Source organism: Ahaetulla prasina, chromosome 8, assembly GCF_028640845.1.
Source record: "Ahaetulla prasina isolate Xishuangbanna chromosome 8, ASM2864084v1, whole genome shotgun sequence".
Lineage (NCBI taxonomy): Eukaryota > Metazoa > Chordata > Lepidosauria > Squamata > Colubridae > Ahaetulla > Ahaetulla prasina.
Genome location: NC_080546.1, coordinates 10,791,701 through 10,811,749, shown reverse-complemented (window position 1 = coordinate 10,811,749; position 20,049 = coordinate 10,791,701). Strand labels below are relative to the sequence as shown.

The following is a 20,049-nucleotide window of genomic DNA, read 5'->3' as shown; positions in this document are numbered from 1 at the left end:
ATGCCTAAATAGCACGACTTGGAGCCGGGGCAAGAGGGAAGGCAGGCGGGAGGGCACACCTGCGATCGCCGCTAGCGGTTCACCCGAACCGGTGTCAACCAGCCGAATACCACCTCTGGATGAAGCCTCTTGGATGAGGAGCAAAACGTCTTCTTCTTCAAAGCCCAGTTGCCTTTTGAAAAAGCCCTTTTGGGACAACTATGAGCTGGGTGACATTACCCATTGTTATAGATTAAATAGCAGCATGGAATTAGGGGGAGAAATAGCACAGCAACAGCTGAATGATGGGTGGAAAAATCTGGACATACGAAACTTAAAAAACTATTGAATTTCAAACAGAATTTGTCATGTCGCACCAACAGAGCTAATTTTTTTTATCCCCCCCCAGTAGGAATAATAACTGGACAGATGACAAAATTGGCAATTCTAAAATCACTGTTTATCTTGAGAATCTGCTGTAATCACAGCTGTGCTGAATCGCTCAAGTGTGGTCTTTAAAAGCAAGTTTCCTTCAAAACAATTGTTCCACACAAAAGTACTTGCCTTTTTTGTCAGTTTTTGTACAAATAAAAAAAAAATTGACTGTCTGAAGAGGGTTTTTTTTTGTCTTACGCTCTCGAGGAATTGAGTAATGGAAAAATGTATCTATGTACAGTATGTATGTGTTTTGCCATATTAAAATATCCAACTTCAATTTTTTCGCTAATTATTAGGTATTGGTTTCTGGGATATCTTACTATTTAACTTAATCCATTCTTCCTTCCGCCCACATAGTAATTCATGCTCCACTAGCTGCTACAACACATAATAGACCCACCCACTTGCTTAATCTTTGGCAAACCTTTTCTTTAAATGGTTCCATTTTCTCCAAATATATTTTGTGTAGTTGTGACGTAACAGTTTTATTTTTGTGAAGTCCTCAGTTGATCTTGGCTGTTTTCTTGCAGATGTCTCATTACCCAACCAGGTAACATGATCAGTGTGAGTAGGTGTGGGTTCCCCCACCCTCCTATTTATATACAGTAGCTTACCCTGCCAGTGTTAGTGGGGATGTTGTTTTCCCTTTGGTACTTCTTTGATTAGGATATTTTTCTATGCTTGATTGTTTGTCTGGGGTTAATCCCTGCTTATCTAGATTGCCAGAGAGAATATGTTCTGGTCTTTTTATTTGCTTCTTATTTTGTATTTTCTCTTTTGAATGGTGGGTAAAATGTGGTTTAAATGTGGAGAAATAAAACTCAAAACAATAGAAAGACTCTTAGTTTGCTACAGGAAATGATTGGAAACAGTTATTTCTGCGAAAGGAAGTAGCAATACCATTAACACTTAGATGTACATACCACTGTAGACTTAGACTCTGTGGTGGGATTCAAATAATTTAACAACCGGTTCTCCGCCCTAATGACCAACTGGGTAGGCATGGCTCGGTGGTCATGTGACTGTGTGGGCATGACTCAACTCAACGTCACTCATGTCGATGGGCGCTTCACCTTAGCTGTTACAATGTAACAAGGGTTAACCAGAGAGGCAGTTTCTGTAAGCAGCGCAATAAAGATTAGGCTAGAAATACCAGAATGTTTCCTTCCGCCTTCCTTACAGGATTAGCCCTGTAAAGTGGAAAAAAACAAAATAAGATTTCTTCCAACAACCGGTTCTCTGAACTGGTTAGAAAGTTAACAACCGGTTCTCCCGAATAGGTGCGAACTGGCTGAATCCCACCACTGCTTAGACTTACATACCACAGGCCAGTCTGAGCGGTTTACAGAATAAGCATATTGCCCCCCAACAATCTGGGTTCCCATTTTACTGACCTCAGAAGGATGGATGGCTGAGTCCACCTTGAGTCACTCATGATTGAACTGCTGGCAGTCGGCAGAGTTAGCTTACAACACTGCATTCTAACCACTGTGTTAAAAGGTTATCTTGGGATTGCATACTATACAATTTTGCATATACAAAAAGAGGAGAAGGTCAAGGAACTTGAGGCAGATCCAGAAGAAGATGGAGAGACAACATCAAAGACGCATTACAACAACATCAAATAACAGCGGTTGAAGGCCACCAGAACTGCAAGAAGCAGAACTCTGTATCTCTCTCAACACTGAAGTGGAAGAAGAAGATGATGATGGAGGAGGAGGAGGAGATTTTAATTGTAATATTAGCTTTTTTGAAAATAAATCAGAATACCTAGTGGTTGGTGTCCCTGAACTGCAGTTCCAACTATCTCTCATAAATGGCTATTTTGAAGGATCAGAATTTGCCCGTTTCTCATAACAATAGGAGAATTCGGTGTATGTCTGCGAATGTGTGTAAAAATACAAACTGTCTAACATGCTATGTGTACATAGTCTTGATTTCTCCTTATCTAAGAAGTTTTGTACTTGAAGAATCATCATAGTTATATGCCCCTGTTCCATTTTTTTATAGATTTGACATAAAAAAATCAACTATAATTCTAGACAAAACAAGGGAAGATTGTATTTTGCTACTTATGTTTCTCACAGTTCTGATTTTGGCAACTATGCATTCAGCCAAGTACTTCTTGAGCTACACTCTGTATCCAAACAGCTGTTCTGGTAGCTGTGTGTGCCTTTCTCACACTGGAAAAAATGCAGTTTAAGCAAGGATTTTCTCCAGTTGGCACAATCTGCTTGTCTTCTCCATTATTTTTGTTCTATCCTTGAATAGATTGTGGTAAAAACATAAGGCAAAGATGGAAATTTTCACACTGCCTATCTAACTTTCTTGTTGGACGACAAAGTGTTTACCTCAAAAGTGAGGAACTATGGCCCTTTATGACTTATGAACCAACTCCCAGAATTCCTGAGCCAGCCATGTTTGTGGATGTCAAGTCCCAGAATTCCTGAGCCAGCCATGCTTGTGGATGTCAAGTCCCAGAATTCCTGAGCCAGCCATACTTGTGGACTTCAAGTCCCAGAATTCCTGAGCCAGCCACATTTGTGGACTTCAAGTCCCAGAATTCCTGAGCCAGCCATACTTGTGGACTTCAAGTCCCAGAATTCCTGAGCCAGCCATACTTTTGGACTTCAAGTCCCAGAATTCCTGAGCCAGCCATGCTTGTGGATTTCAAGTCCCAGAAATTCCTGAGCCAGCCACATTTGTGGATTTCAAGTCCCAGAATTCCTGAGCCAGCCACATTTGTGGACTTCAAGTTCCATAGTTCCTGAACCAGCCACGCTTGTGGACTTCAAGTGCACTTTTTTTTTTGCGCATAAGAGCACAAAAGTGCCTACCATTCCTGTCCTATTGTTCCCTTCATTATATCAAATTAACATAGCTGTTGCATACTTTTACTTATATATACATATTTTTCTTTCATGATGTGTTGTTTTTATTTATGACGATGTTTGTGTATACTGTTGTATACACAAACTAAATAAAAATAAATAAATAAATAAAAATTTCCCGAGCCAGCCACGTTTGTGGACTTCAAGTCCCAGAATTCCTGAGCCAGCCATGCTTGTGGACTTCAACTCCCAGAATTCTTGAGCCAGCCATGCTGGCAGACTTCAACTCCCAGAATTCTTGAGCCAGGCATAATTTTGCGTAGCTTCTTTTCCAAAAACACCACACTACTAACCAGAGCATATAAAACATTTGCTAGACCAATTCTAGAATACAGCTCACCTGTTTGGAACCCTCACCACATCTCTGACATCAATACAATTGAACGTGTCCAGAAATATTTTACAAGAAGAGTTCTCCATTCCTCTGAAAACAACAAAATACCTTATCCCACCAGACTTGAAATCCTAGGCTTAGAAAACTTGGAACTCCGTCGCCTTCGACAAGACCTAAGTTTAACTCACAGAATCATCTATTGTAATGTCCTTCCTGTCAAAGACTACTTCAGCTTTAATTGCAATAATACAAGGGCAACCAATAGATTTAAACTTAATGTAAACCGCTTTAATCTAGATTGCAGAAAATATGACTTCTGCAACAGAATCATCAGTGCTTGGAATACTTTACCTGACTCTGTGGTCTCTTCCCATAATCCTAATAGCTTTAACCAAAAACTTTCTACTATTGACCTCACCCCATTCCTAAGAGGACCATAAGGGGCGTGCATAAGCGCACAAACGTGCCTACCGTTCCTGTCCTATTGTTTTTCTTTTCTTCTTCCTATATATGTTTATATGTGTATATACTATATAATCTTTTTGTATGATGTTGTGACAAAATAAATAAATAAATAAATAAATAAATAAATAAATAATGGCTCAGGAATTCTGGGAGTTGAAGTCCACAAGTCATAAAGGGGCCATCGTACCCCACCGCCTGTTTACATCAAAGTCTTTCCTTCTGAAGCCTAATTTTTCCATTCTGGTTGCGCATTTTTCTCCTCTCCACAAACCTCCTTATCTGGCAAGAGATGAAAGTCATTTCTCTTCCAATGACTTCTCTATTTAGGTCGCTCTCATCCTCACAGCCCTCTAATTGCAACACACACACACACAAAAAATGCCTCACTAATTGTTCTCAAATGACACGGCCTCCTAGTGCTGCCTTGTCTCATTCGCAGCCCACACAAACCGTATTTGTTTTTAGCTGTTCTGGTTTAAAAGTAGCATCATTTTTCCTTTTTTTTCCTTCTCGACAGATGTCTTGACAGGGACATGATCTGTCGTGCCTCATCAATAAGGCTGGGGGAATGACATATTCAGGGGCTGAAACCTTTTGCCGATTTGTTTGTCTGTTTCTTGCATCCTATCTTTATTATTTTTACAAACAATTCAAGATGACGAATACGTACAACGGACTTTCCTCCTCCTTCCCCGCCCCCATCACAATCACAACCCTGTGAGGAGGGTTGGGCTGAGAGCAGTGGTGAAATCCAATTTTTTTTACTATCGGTTCTGTAGGCGTTGCAGGGGAAGGATATTGCAAAATCTCCATTCCCTCCCCACTCCTGGGGAAAGGATACTGCAAAATCTCCATTCCCTCCCCACTCCTGGGGGAAGGATACTGCAAAATCTCCATTCCCTCCCCACTTTTGGGGGAAGGATACTGCAAAATCTCCATTCCCTCCCCACTCCTGGGGGAAGGATACTGCAAAATCTCCATTCCCTCCCCACTCCTGGGGGAAGGATACTGCAAAATCTCCATTCCCTCCCCACTCCTGGGGGAAGGATACTGCAAAATCTCCATTCCCTCCCCACTTTTGGGGGAAGGATACTGCAAAATCTCCATTCCCTCCCCACTCCTGGGGAAAGGATACTGCAAAATCTCCATTCCCTCCCCACTTTTGGGGGAAGGATACTGCAAAATCCCCATTCCCTCCCCACTCCTGGGAAGGATACTGCAAAATCCCCATTCCCTCCCCACTCCTGGGGGAAGGATATTGCAAAATCTCCATTCCCTCCCCACTCCTGGGTAAAGGATACTGCAAAATCTCCATTCCCACCCCACTCCAGGGGAAGGATACTGCAAAATCTCCATTCCCACCCCACTCTGGGGCCAGCCAGAGGTGGTATTTGCTGGTTCTCTGAATTACTGAAAATTTCTGCTACCGGTTCTCCAGAACCTGTTAGAACCTGCTGGATTTCACCCCTGGCTGAGTGAAAGGACTGGCCCAATGTCCCTCAGCTGGCTTTCATGTCTAATGCGGGACTAGAACTCACAATTTCCTGGTGATTGGCCTAAAGTAGGGGTGTCAAACTCACGGTGAAAGGCAGGTGAATATAAGTAGTCCGTGATTTAAAACAGTTCATTTACTGACTGTTTGAAGTTACAATGGCACCAGGGAAAAGTGATTTGCGACCGTTTTCACACTTACGACTGAGAGCTGCGGTGGCGCAGTGGTTAGCATGCAATACTGCGGGCTACTTCTGTTGACTGCCGGCTGACTGCAATTTGGCAGTTCAAATCTCACCAGGATCAAGGTTGACTCGGCCTTCCATCCTTCCGCCTCCTTCCACCAACACACGTCGCTCCAGAGAGAATTGCCAGTATATATTTAATGTGGAGGATGTACACTTATGTACAACATGTTGTCTTTGTCACTTGCTTTGGTAATATGGGGCTCCCTCCCTAAACATGGAGCTATCCGACATTCACACCCATTTTTATGTATGCAAGAGAAAGGTGGTACCCAATTTTTTTTCTCCTGTTCTGGAACGTGCGGTACTCCTATGTCAATCAAAAGCTCCCATCAGCAGAAAAACAGAGCAGATGAGATGATTCCGGATTTATCTTGGCAAGTCTTCCTTTGCCACCTGTTTTTCTGTGTTTATATGTATGTGTGTGGGTGTGTGGGTGTATTATGCACTGATAGTGACTGCTTCTCCCATGCTTACACCACACGTGTCTGTTCAACGCATAAGTCCAGTTGCCTCTTGGAAAACACACCTTTGGGACATAAGAAATAATAAACAAACTTGTGAGATGGTAAGTTCGAAAACAGTATGTACAGAATGCAAGCATTAGTATTTTTGTCTGTGTTCTGCTTGAATTAACAACGTATTTATCCTGAGAAGTCTTTCCATTGTAAAAAAAATAAAATCCCTTCTAAAAGATGACTAATGTTTAATTTTAAAGCCCATGCTTTTGGGATCACTTTGTAAAAGTGGTTCAGTGAAGTGCGAGCATAAGAAATTAGCTTAGGGTTATCCAGTATCTGCCACTGCTATAGAGGTAGTCCTCCATTTACGACCAGAATTAAGCCCAACATTTCTGTTGCTAAGTGAAACAGTTGTTAAGTGAGTTTTGCCCCATTTTATGACCTTCCTTGCCACAGTTGTTAAATGAATCACTGCAGTTGTTAAGTTAGTAACGTGGTTGTTAAGTGAATCTGGCTTCCCCACTGCTTGTTAGAAGGTTGCAAAAGGGGATCACATGACCCTGGGACACTACCACCCAGGAGTGAAATGCTCCTGGTTCGGACCGGATCGCTCAATCCGGGTACCGATGCCTGATCATCAGAGGCTTTTAAAAGCATTTTTTAACAACCTCTTTGACCGAAAGGTTGTAGAAAAAATGCTTTTAAAAGTTAAAAAAAAAAGTTGGCCACGCCCACTTTTTCACATTACCCCACTACCACCAAGCCACGCCCACAGAACCGGTAGTAACAAATTTTACATTTCACCCCTGGGCAGGAGGCTCCGCCCACTCGCCCAGATTTCATCACTGGCGATCTGCGCATGCGTGTGATAAACGCTCCCATTGCGAACTGGTAGCAAAATTAAGTGGAAGCCACCCCTGGCGTTATTGACTTAGCAACTGTAGTGATTCACTTAACAAACGTGGCAAGAGCAGTTGGTAAATTGGAGCAAAAGTCACATAACAATTCTTGCGCTCAGCAACAAAAATTGGGCGCTCAATTGTGGTCGTAAGTAGAGGAATACCTATACAGGCATGGTGGATATATTTTCTAGAGATGGCATTTTTTTCTCAACCCGCTGCTAGAAGTTCCGACTCCCTCAAGGTTCCTTCATGTCATGTAATAGCATCGCTCAGTGGTGAAATCCCAATTTTTTTACTACCGGTTCTGTGGGCGTGGCTTGGTGGGCGTGGTGTGGCATGGTGGGCGTGGCAGGGGAAGGATACTGCAAAATCTTCATTCCCACCCCACTCCGGGGGAAGAATACTGCAAAATCCCCATTCCCTACCCACTCTGGGGCCAGCCAGAGGTGGTATTTACTGATTCTCCGAACTGCTCAAAATTTCCACTACCGGTTCTCCAGAACCTGCTGGATTTCACCCCTGGCATCGCTGCTGAAGTCGGTGAGATTTGAATACACAGGGATGGCATTAGACAACAGGCCCAGCCCTTGTTCTTAAAAATAACCATGGGCAAAGCAAAGCAAAACAAATTGCATCAGAACGAAAGTACAAAATTACTATCTAGGTGAAGAAAATAAACCAAGAATCGCACCTTTGTTTACTTTGTGCTTCCAAAATTAAAAACTACTTCACTTGTTTCCTGAGAAGAAAAGGGAGAATTGAAGGCATGTCGACAAGGTGTGGTGAAAAATACATGATGGTGTGACTCAAGCTCCACCTATTTTGCATGCGTGTTGCATATGTAGGCGGTCCTGGAATGGAGAAAGTGCTTGCGTATCCAACAAACAACTATATTCCAACATCTGCTTAGGAGTAGAAACAGCAGCTTCCTAAATTTAGAGCGCAGGGATGAATCATAGAGGTTTGGGCCTCAACCAAGAATCCTCCATGGTCTAGAACAGGAGTCTCCAAACTTGGCAACTTTAAGAGGGGTGGACTTCAACTCCCAGAATTCCCCAGCCCAGCCATGCACTTAAAGTTGAACTTGTGAAATTCAGCTGCATGGCTGGCTGGTGAGGGGCAGATAACATGGAAATAACATGGAAAATATGCACACCGAGGCACGAGCCTGAAAAAGCCATACTTGGCCATCGCCGGGGAATTCTGGGAGTTGAAGTCCACACCTCTTAAAGTTGAACTTGTGAACTTCAACTGCGTGGCTGGCTGGGGAATTCTGGGACCTGAAGTCCACATCTCTTAAAGTTGAACTTGTGAACTTCAACTGCGTGGCTGGCTGGGGAAATCTGGGAGTTGAAGTCCATACCTCTTAAAGTTGAACTTGTGAACTTCAGCTGCGTGGCTGGCTGGGGAATTCTGGGAGCTGAAGTCCATACCTCTTAAAGTTGAACTTGTGAACTTCAGCTGTGTGGCTGGCTGGGGAATTCTGGGACCTGAAGTCCACATCTCTTAAAGTTGAACTTGTGAACTTCAACTGCGTGGCTGGCTGGGGAAATCTGGGAGTTGAAGTCCATACCTCTTAAAGTTGAACTTGTGAACTTCAGCTGTGTGGCTGGCTGGGGAATTCTGGGACCTGAAGTCCACATCTCTTAAAGTTGAACTTGTGAACTTCAACTGCGTGGCTGGCTGGGGAAATCTGGGAGTTGAAGTCCACACCTCTTAAAGTTGAACTTGTGAACTTCAGCTGCATGGCTGGCTGGGGAATTCTGGGAATTGAAGTCCACACCTCTTAAAGTTGAACTTGTGAACTTCAACTGCATGGCTGGCTGGGGAATTCTGGGAGTTGAAGTCTTAAAGTTGCCAACCCCTGGTCCAGAATTGAGGCAAGTCCAGCTTTCAAGCAACCCTGAGTTTGAGGAGGTAGATGTGGAAAGGAATGGATCTCTTCCTCACCTTCCTTATAGGGTTATTCATCCCTGCTAAAACTACCACTGATCTTCCTGTTCCCAGCAAGTCCACTTTAAGTCACCGTTGCTCCTCCTGTAGAAAACATTGTTTAACATTATGGGTATTCCTCAACTTATGACCACATCTGGAACCAAAATTTCCATTGCTATGCAAGTTGTCACTTTTTTTTGGCCATGGTTGTTAAACGGATCAATGCATTTGTTAAATGAATCCAGCTTCCTGCCATTGACTTTGTGTGCTGAACATTAGCTGGGAAAGTCACAAATGACAATCACATGATCCCAGAATGCTGCAAATGGAGGCTAAAACATATGAAGAACGGTTGCAGGAACTCGGTATGTCTATTTTAATGAAAAGAAGGACTAGGGGAGACATGACAGAAGAAGTGTTGCCACAAAGAAGAGGGAGTCAAACTATTCTCCAAAGGTAAAACAAGAAGCAATGGTTGGAAAGTAATCAAGGAGAGAAGCAACTTGGAACTAAAGAGAAATTTCCTGACTGTTTGAACAATTAATCAGTGGAACGACTTGCTTCCAGAAGTTGTGAATGCTCCAACACTGGGAATTTTTAAGAAAATGCTGGATAACCATTTGTCTGAAGTAGGGTTTCCTGCCTTGGCAGGGGGTTGGACTAGAAGACCTCCAAGGTCCCTTCCAACTCTGTTATTATGTTATGTTAAATACAAGCCAGTTGATAAGTGGCCAGTTTTGATCATGTGATTATGAGGATACTGCGCCAGGTCATAAATCATCTCTTAGTGCCACTGTTTGAATGGTCACTAAACAAACAGTCGCAAGTTAAGGACTATCTGTATACTGTTTTTGTCACTACAGGAAAGAGACCACGGCAGTTCTTCATGCAAAGTCCTGGTAATCCTCAATTTATGACCACAATAGAGCCCAACATTTCCGTTGCTAAGCAAGACAGCTGTTAAGTGAATTTTGTCCCATTTTATGACCTTTCTTGCCACCGTTGTTAAATGAGTCACTGCAGTTGATAGGTTAGTAAAACGGTTGTTAAGTGGATCCGGCTTCCCCATTGACTTTGCTTGTCAGAAGGTCACAAAAGGGGATCCCATGACCGCGGGACACTGCCATCGTCATAACTCTGAACAATTGCCAAGCATCCGAATTTAGATCACGTGCCCGTGGGATGCTGAAATGGACATCAGGTCGCAAGAGCGAATAGCATGACCCAGGACACTGCAACTGTCATAAACATGAACCAGTTGCCAAGCATCCGAATTTGGATATCGTGAACTTTATCTCCACGTACAACCATTCGTTTAGTGACCGTTCAAAGTTACAGCCGCAAGGAAAAAAGTGACTTATGATCGTTTTTCACATTTACAATCACTTGCAGCAGTGATTATAAATGTGAAGAATGATCATAAGTCACTTTGTTCCTTGCTGTTGTAACTTTGAACGGTCACTAAATGAATGGCTCCAAGTCGAGGACTATTTGTGTTGCAAAGTTCCTTTTTTTTTAATAAAAAAGTTTTTTTATTTTTCAATTTCAAGAATGTAAACATTCCATCTTTCCTTAAGCCGTGTGTTGTCTGGGTATAAGAACAGTATCTCTGTGCAACATCCCTCACCATTTGCAACATCATTCACATTAATATTTTTTCTCTAAACTTAAAATTATAATATATTAAACAATTAAACATTGTAAAGCTCTTCATTTTCTTCTTAATGTCTTCTAGTAATAATACCATGTTAACATTAAGCATCATTATTCTCATCTTACATGCACTAACAATTTTCATCTTATTTATATCTCTATTTTAATATATTTCCTATCATTCCTCAGTCTTCTTCATTTCCAAGCTCCTTCTTCATTCTCTAACCATTGATAAAATACTTTCCATATCATATAGTATTCAGTTCGTTCTTGCTCCTTAATTGCTAATCTTAATCTGTTCATTTCTGCACATTCTAATATTTTTTTAATATTTAATATGTGTGCTGCAAAGTTCTTTTAGGGCAGTGCAACTTGTACAACTTGTAGAGGAGAAAGGCCCATGTTGATCAAATAAAAATAATTGGGCAGCAACGGTGACAGGGTCAGGAAAGGGGAGGCCCCTTTGAATAATGTTTTCAGTAACAAGGAGTCTCTCTTTGATTAAAGGTTTTAGTTGTTCAAAGTAACAAAGAATGCAGTTTTGATAAAGTTCAAAGTGGCTGAAGGCAAGAACTGTACAAGAATTTGAATTTTACGAACTTGTAAGCTCATTATAATGTACTTGTACCGGTTTTCCCCAAGGTAGTGTTTTAGGTCCAACACTCATACTTTACATAAATAACCTTTGCGATCATATTAAAAGCAAATGTGTTCTCTTTGCTGATGATGTTAAACTATTCAATACCATAGACAATAAACTACCCTTCAAAAAGACCTTGACTATGTGTCAGATTGGTCTAACATGTGGCAACTTCAAATCTCAACCAATGAGTATTCCTTGACAGACCTTGGAATACAGACCATGCTCTGTCTTGCACATTGGCAAAAAACAAATCAAAACATAAAATACAAATTAGATGGTCATGACCTTATAGATGACCCTCACTCTGTCAAGGACCTTGGAATACTCATTTCTAAAGATCTAAGTGCCGGAGCCCAGTGTAACAACATTGCCAAAAAGGCACTAAGAGTTGTTCACCTAATCTCGCGTAGCTTCTTCTCTGGTAATATTGTACTACTAATTAGAGCATGCAAAACATTTGCTAGACCAATCCTTGAATACAGCTCATCTTTCTGGAACCTGTACTGCACATCAGACATAAATACAATCGAGAGAGTCCAGAGATATTTCACAAGAAGAGTCCTCCATTCCTCTGCTCGCAATAAAATACCTTATGCCACCAGATTCCAAATTTTGGGCTTAGACAACTTAGAACTACGCAGACTTCAATCTGACCTAAGCATAGTACATAAAATTATCTACCACAATGTCCTACCTGTCAATGACTACTTCAGCTTCAACCACAACAATACACGAGCAAATAATAGATACAAACTCAAGGTAAATCGCTCCAAACTCAATTGTAGAAAATATTACTTCAGCAACAGAGTGGTCAATGCCTGGAATGCACTACCTGACTCTTTAGTTTCTTCCCCAAACCCCCAAAACTTTAAGCTTAAACTGTCTCCTCACCCCATTTCTAAGAGGTGTGTAAGGGCACCCGCGTGCCTACCGTCCCTGTCCTAATATTCCTTTTTTACTTACTCTTTTCATGTATCCAAATTATGTTTATACTTTTACCTGTTATCTTATATATGATTGACAAATAAATAAAATAAATAAATAAATAAAATATGGGAAACACGCCTTCCTGAATATGACAAGGAACATTAACATAGGATCTTACAAGTAGTCTTTGACTGATAGCAGTTCGCTTAGTGACCGATCGAAGTTACAACGGCACTAAAAAAAATGACTTAGGACCGTTTTTCACATGTATGTACGACCATTGCAGCACCCACCGTGGTCACGTGATCAAAATTCAGACTGCGTGGCCACTGGCCTTCAATTCCCAGAATTCCCCAGACAGCCTGGGATTTGAATCCCACACATCTTAAGCTTGCTGAGGTTGAGGGAAAACACTTCTTTAAATTTATTGGCTGAAGAAGCTAAGACAAATCTCCTCCCCTTTTGAGTCTTGGCTTTGAGTTCTGAATCTATCTATACTCTTCTCGAATAATGTAGAGGAAAAAAAGATCCCTTGAGATTAGCGAAAATGTACCCAAAAATGAGCTTCACATGTTGGAAATGTAAAAAGAAAGAGGGAACATATTACCATATGTGGTGGTCCTGTCCCGAGTCCCATAAATATTGGCTTCAAGTTAAAGATTGGCTACAGGAAATTACTAGTGAACAAATAGAATTAGAACCGGAACTCTTTCTATTGGGGATTTAAAAAAAAAATGTGAAGAGTACAAAATACTTAGTACTACACATATTAACTGCCGCCAGGATGGCCTTCACTCAATGTTGGAAACAGCCATGTATACCTGTTGTGCCTCGTCCGCTTTCCCTGCAGCCGGGCCCATCTTATCTGCTTCCGAACGCTGAGGAATGTCCTACATGCCTCCCGGCCCCAGCCCTGGCTCCATGCCCAGACAGGCTGAAGAGGAAGAAATACCTCCAGCCCCCAGCTCTGGCTCCATGCCCAGGCAAACGGAGCAACTAGACCCCTCCCCCTCCCCCACAGCATGTGAGCCTGAGGAAGGTCAATTACCAACAGCTGCAGACTGGAGTGACCCTCGCTTCAGGAGAATTGATAGGCGGCGGCAACAGAAGGAAGGGAGGGGCAGGCCTGGATAAGTGCTGAGTCATGGAGCCACACCCCATGGCCTTTATAAAAGATCTGCTTTCTCGCATTCTCTGAGTCAGGCAAAGTCTACCTTATCTTGCTGAAGTCACTTTCTGGTCTCCTGCCTGCCTTGAGAACTTTGCTAGGACTTTGGCAGAGCTGCAGAGGCACACCTGATTCGGATTTCCCTGACCCGGCTGTCAGCGGAGGAGTGGGACACGACAATACCTACAGAGAAATTTGTTATACAAAAAGTCATGAACTGTGCAGAAATGGACAAATTAACATGAGTTTAAAAGATAAAGAGGCATCGATATTTTATAATGTATGAGAACAGTGGTATAAATGGATAGAACGGAGACAGATTAAAAATAGTTAATTATTAAGTAGAAGCAAAAGAGAAAACGAGAATGTAAATACACACAATTTAATTTTTTGTAAACAATGCACTGTTATAAGAAAAACACCACACATAGCTGTTAAGTGACATGATTTTTAATGTTTTTAATGTAATAAAAGTTCAATAAAGTATATTGAAAAAAAAAGAAAAAAAGAAATTGTGCCGTGGATTGGATGCACATATTGGAAGAATCGACCCTTTAATCTTTCAGTCTTAAAAATATGCCAAACATCCACCTATCTACTTCTGTTCCCTTTAGAAGCGGGCTTTGTGGGTCAAATATAGGAGCGAGTGCATTCTTGGCGCTTAAAAAAACAAAAACTCTACAAGGATTGCAAGTCACATAGTTCTCATTCTCATGAGGATGGAAACAAGCTGGAGGAAAGAAAAAAATTAGCTGAATAGCCAATTCACCAGAACTAGTTTTCTAGTAACGATTAACAAATTTATTCAAACAGAGCCAAAAGATTGATTTTAATCAAATCCTAGGGCCGTGATGGCGAACCCATGGCACGTGTGCCACAGGTGGCACGCAGAACCCTCTCTGCGGGCACACCAGCCGTCTCCCCAACCCAACTTAACCGTGCAAGCGCTTGCACCGCCCGCCCGCCAGCTTTTCTTTGGGTCTCTGCTGTGCATGTGCGGGGATGAACGGGGGGGGGGAGCGTGCATGCGCGGGGGTGAGTGGGGTGTATGCATGGTGTGCAGGAGGCTTTCAAGGTCCAAAACGGCGCAGGGGGGCTTGCGCTGCACCCCCACACGCCATTTTAATTTTTAGGTTGGTACAAGAGGTTTTCCAGGCCCAAAATGTGGGGCGGGGTGCATACACGGGGGGTGTTGTGACTCAGGTTCCTGGACTCGGACTCCTGGACTCGGATGATTCAGAAAGTGAGGGAGAAGACCTGGCAAGGCCTGCTTCTCCTGGGCCCTCTCCCTCCCTGGCACCCACCCAAAAGGAGGAGGAAGGGCCGGCAAGGCCTGATTTGGCAACGCCCCCAGAACAGTTTTGGAGTGATGCAAGACTGCGCAGACGTGACCGGTGCGCGCAGCAGAGGAAGCGTTGGGACAAAGCCAAAGAATGATGGTCATGCAGTGACATCTGCAGAGACTATAAAAAGGAGGCGGAACTTCCTGGTTTTTTTTCTTGGACAAAGCAGTGAATTTGTGCGGGCAAACTGTATCAATGGAGGGAAGAATATATTTGTGAGTAATTCTGGCCTTATCTATAATTTCCTCGTTATCTCCAGAGACTTGGCAGGCCCGTGGGTAGACATGGCCAGAACATTTATCTATGTAAATAAATTAGAAAAGGAGGCCTTTGACTGACTCTTTGTTGGGAGTATTGGGGGAGGGAAACAGAACAGGGGGGTGCAAGATGCCTGCATGGGGGACGTGCATGCATGTGCAGGGCGGGGCGCGTGTGCAGGGGCTCTCACATTGCATTTTGGGGGTTCGGGCACGTATGCATGCATTCACGCTTGCGGATGCGCGCTTTGGCCGCTCAGCACCAAAAAGATTAACAATCACTATCTTAGGGAAAGAGGTATCTTCTGAGACAGAAATCTCTGAAATACTGAAATTGCCTGTTTTCGTTTGGCTATCATTGTCCAGAAGGGTAGACAAACATTGCTACCAAGTGGATTCAATAAGAACCACTATGTTAGTGATAACGTAGGTAGTTCTTGACGTAGAACCATTCATTTACTGGCCGTTTGAAGTTACGACGGCACTGAAGAAATGGACTTATGACCCTTTTTCATACTTACGACCGTTGCAGCATCGCCATGGTCATGTGATCAAAATGTGGATGCTTGGCAATTGATTCAGATTTATGACGGTCAAAGTCCTGGGGTCATGGGATCCCCTTTTGCGCCCTTCTGACAAGCAAAGTCAACGGAGAAGGCAGGTTCACTTAACAACCGTGTTACTAACTTAACAACTGCGGTGATTCGCTTAACAACTGTGGCAAGAAAGGTGGTAAGATGGGGCAAAACTCACTTTAAACAACTGTCTCGCTTAGCAGGAGAAATTTGGGGCTCAATTGTGGTCGTAAGTTGAGGACTACCTGTGGAAGAACTGGTTCCCTGCAGAGATTCACTTAACAACTGTGGCAAGAAAGGTTGTAAAATGGACAAAACTATCTTCACAATTTTCCCGCTCAGCAACAGAAATTTTGCTGCTCAATTACCGTCGTGGGTTGAGAACTACCAGTATAATCTTTGTTGTTACAAACAAAAAACAGGATATTGTCCAGACCAGTGGTGGGATTCAAATAATTTAACAACCGGTTCTCTGCCCTAATGATTTCTTACAACAACCAGTTCACCAAACTGCTCGGAAAGTTAACAACCGGTTCTCCCGAAGTGGTGCGAACTGGCTGAATCCTATCGCTGGTCCAGACACTCAACAATATTCTGCTCACATGTTTATTATCCTGGTGCAGTGATCGGATCTCTAAGATCCTCAACATCCTCCCCACACACACAAATCAGTGCTAACCAGGCACCAACCCTCCTTGACGTCACCACCTGCCAGACATGAGAGCGAAGTCCACAAACTTAACATGTCACGAAAGGCAATGTGCAGATAGCGCCATTTATTTTCCACCTGCTTCAGTTGGAATCCGCACTTCTTACAACCATCGTATCATGCGATGGTGTAAACAACCGTAGGCTTTTGTCTGGAAAACTAGGGCAAGGTATTTGTCGCTGACCTGCCTGGAGAAGGCAGGCATCTTTCCAAAGGCCCATGAGATCTCATCAACCTTGCATAGCAGTGGTGGGTTGTCCCCGGTTCGGACCGGTTCTGTAGTAACTGGCAGGAGGCTCCACCCACTAACCCGAATGTCATCAAAAGTGATCTGCGCATCCGCAGAAGCGGGCATGATGCGAACTGGTAGTAATGGTAAGTAGAACCCACCCCTGCTGCATAGCTACACCATCTGAGAAACTGTTGTGACCCAGGTTCCTGGACCTGGACTCCTGGACTCGGATGATTCAGAAAGTGAGGGAGAAGACCTGGCAAGCCTTGCTTCTCTTGAGCCCTCTCCCTCCCTGGCACCCACTCAAAGGGAGGAGGAGGGGCCGGCAAGGCCTGATTCTCTCGAGCCTTCTTCTGATTTGGCAACGCCCCAAGAACAGTTTTGGAGTGATGCAAGACTGCGCAGGCATGACCGGCGCGCGCAGCAGAAGCAGCGTTGGGATAAAGCCAAGTCATAATTGTCATGCAGTGACATCTGCAGAGACTATAAATAGGAGGCGGGACTTCCTGGTTTTTTGTCTTGGACAAAGCAATGAATTTGCGCGGGCAATCTGTATCAACGGAGGGAAGAATATATTCGTGAGTAATTCTGGCCTTATCTGTAATTTCCTCGTTATCTCCAGAAACTTGGCAGGCCCATGGGTAGACGTGGCCAGGACATTTATATATATGTAAATAAATCAGAAAAGGAGGCCTCTGACTGACTCTTTGCTGGGAATATTGGGGGGAGGGAAACAGAACAGAAACATATGTTGGAAGAAATGTCCATCTGGTTCAGTTCCAAGCCGGGAGAAAGACACTGGAAACATGGAGGCTGATTGGAAAGATGGTTTAATGGCGAAGCAGGACCACCGAGGACGGGTGGTGTTAGATCGGGCAATTGAGGAGGCACGAGACCAAGCTAGTGACAACAGTTCTTTTATTTAGTGTGAGACTTCAGCAAGGGGCACATCTGGCTGAGGTACCAGCCAATGAGATTTGAATGTTTTCCTGCCGAAATTCCCACCAATAGAATTGTACACAACAGGTGGTTCTGGGTAAGCTGACCACATGGAGTTGAGAATGAGGGGTTTTTAATACCTTCTCTTGAGCTTCCTGTTCCTGTGCAAGAACATGTATTCTATTGGCTGTTGTCGGACTCCCATGGGGCTATTCAGGGGTCATAGCTGGCTCTGTAGGTTGCCTGAGAAGTTTGGTTGAAGTTTCTGAGGATGATGCAATGTCCTTAAGAGAGTGTGCAATGTAGTGAGCTCCGCTGCTAATGGGTTAATCCTACTATGCCCTGGAAGGTCCTGTCTTAATCCCATCATCCTGCCCTGGAATATGAATCTTTTGTTTTGTAGATAGGATTGCCCAGTCTTTCTTAATGAGCAAAGCATATCTGCTGAGGCTATTAAGAAAACTCTTTCTGTCTCCAAGAGCATATTCCTCTGTTCCTCCTTTAGGGAAATACAATATTCTGCCTTTTTAATATTTCTCAAAATATTTCATTCTTCTAGGAGAGGCAGGTCTTTCTTCACACATCACCATTTTGAAAGCTTGGACTGTCCACTGCAAGGATGCTAAAGCTAAAGATTAAAATTGGACATTGTTGCGTGCAGAATTTCTCCATTCCCACTCGTTTGCCTGTAGGATGTGAAGTTTGGGAGTTCTGTGTAGTGTTATCGCATGGTATGTCTGTTCTGGTGGTGGGTTTCTACCGGTTTGCGTGAACAGGCAGCGACGGCAGCAGGAGGCTCCGCCCACCCACGCAGATGTCATCACGGACGCTCTGCGCATGCAGATCAGTGGAATTTTAAGATGCATGGACTTCAACTCCCAGAAGTCCCCAACCAGCTTTGCTGGGGAAGTCCACGCATCTTAAAATTCCCAAGGCTGAGAAACATTGCAGTAGATTGTAATTGAATTTAAATAATCTTAGCTGGTCGTGAATGTTAAGGAAAGACGGTGTTGGTAAATACTTGGATAGAACGCAACCCAAAATTCCAAGATGTAGGTTAGACGGAAGTCAGAAAACCAAGACAGGCATGCAAACCAAGAAAGCCACTGCAGACAGCAATACCAAAATTACTTCCATATCGTTGTTAATGGACTCTGATCTTTGGCTTTTCTGAACCTGTCCAGAATGCAATCTGCAGTTGAGTTTATATCTCATGCTAAGCCAAAGACATCTAAACACATTATAACTTTGGTGGGGGACGAACGAGACAGGGATGACAATTTTTTTCCTAGTTCTCAGGTGAGATAACCTAACATCTGCCACTCATCCCCATTGTAGGAATCATACCCTTCTAAAAATAAATCAAGTTGAATTTGGGGTGATTCTTCTAAGAGACTCTACTTTATTTTAGCATTTTATCAGATAGGATAAGATGTATTATGGGCCTGCCAGCTACTGATTTATTATGTGCAAACCTGTCTCAGAAGTACAGTAAGTAAACCCTCAACTTACAGCAAGTCGTTTAGTGACCATTCGAAGTTACAATGGCACTGAAAAAAAGTGACTTATGACCGTTTTTTGTTGGAATATTATGCCATATGAACCCCTTTATGAAATTGTTTATAAAATTACTTATGTGCAAATATAAGCATGAGCAAGTTTTGAGAAGTTGCTTATGTGCAAAAATATCAGCATAGGTAAGTCTGGCTAATTTTATCATGTAAGCAGAAATCTGTTTGATGCCAAGGTTGCAAAGATGTTTGGCCTGTAAATGTATCAACACCTTTGAGATAGCCACAGAGCATTCCTTCTCTGATAAGGCTTACTTCACAGAGCTTCAAAAGAAGTTGCTCCCACACACAATTATATGAGATTTGTTAACAAGCAGAGCCAGGATGTTTCAAGATGTATTTCTGTTTGCTGTACCACGTAGGCAAAAAGCAGAGAACAAAGAGCCACCTCATGGTAAAACTCCTCCCAAGAATCATGAGCTTTCTCCCAAAATCATAGGCTTGTGGATGTGCTTGCAGTCACGTGTTCACATGTTGAATATATGCTAATATGTAACCTCCCCTGCTTACCTTCTGTAACCCACCCCTAACCCCTAATCTTAATAAAAGGGTTGTCTCGAGCTAGCTCGGGGCTCGCTCACCCGAGGAGAATTGGACTCCGTGTCTTCGTTCTCACTCCGTTCGGCGCAGGACTGCCCGGACGATCTCGTGGCGAGCCCGCTGGCCGCGAGAAACGCCACAGTTTTTCACCCTTACGACCATTGTAGCATCTCCACAGTCATGGGATTAAAATTTCTGATGCTTGGCAACTGGTTCATTATTGATGACTTGGGAGTCGTGCGATCTCCCTTTTGCGACCTTCTGACAAACAAAGTCAATAAGGAAGCCAGATTCACTTAACAACCTTGCTAATAACTTAACCACTTGCAGCAAGTCACTTAACAACCGGGA

The 20,049-nt window shown here is 43.1% G+C and overlaps 1 protein-coding gene across 2 annotated transcripts in view; it reads right to left on the bottom strand.

Annotated features, from left to right (window-relative positions):
* The window catches only part of SEPTIN11 (septin 11), a 272,978-nt gene that overhangs the window by 21,772 nt on the left and 231,157 nt on the right, over nucleotides 1-20,049 (bottom strand). The window contains exons 11-12 of one of the 2 annotated variants that reach the window (XR_009156301.1): nucleotides 5,801-6,372; nucleotides 2,529-2,679 (exon numbers count right to left, since the gene is read on the bottom strand). The gene's annotated coding sequence lies outside the window, so the exon portion shown is untranslated. Of the gene's footprint in view, nucleotides 1-2,528; nucleotides 2,680-5,800; nucleotides 6,373-20,049 lie in introns of those variants that run through there. The other variant, XR_009156300.1, reaches the window with a different exon arrangement.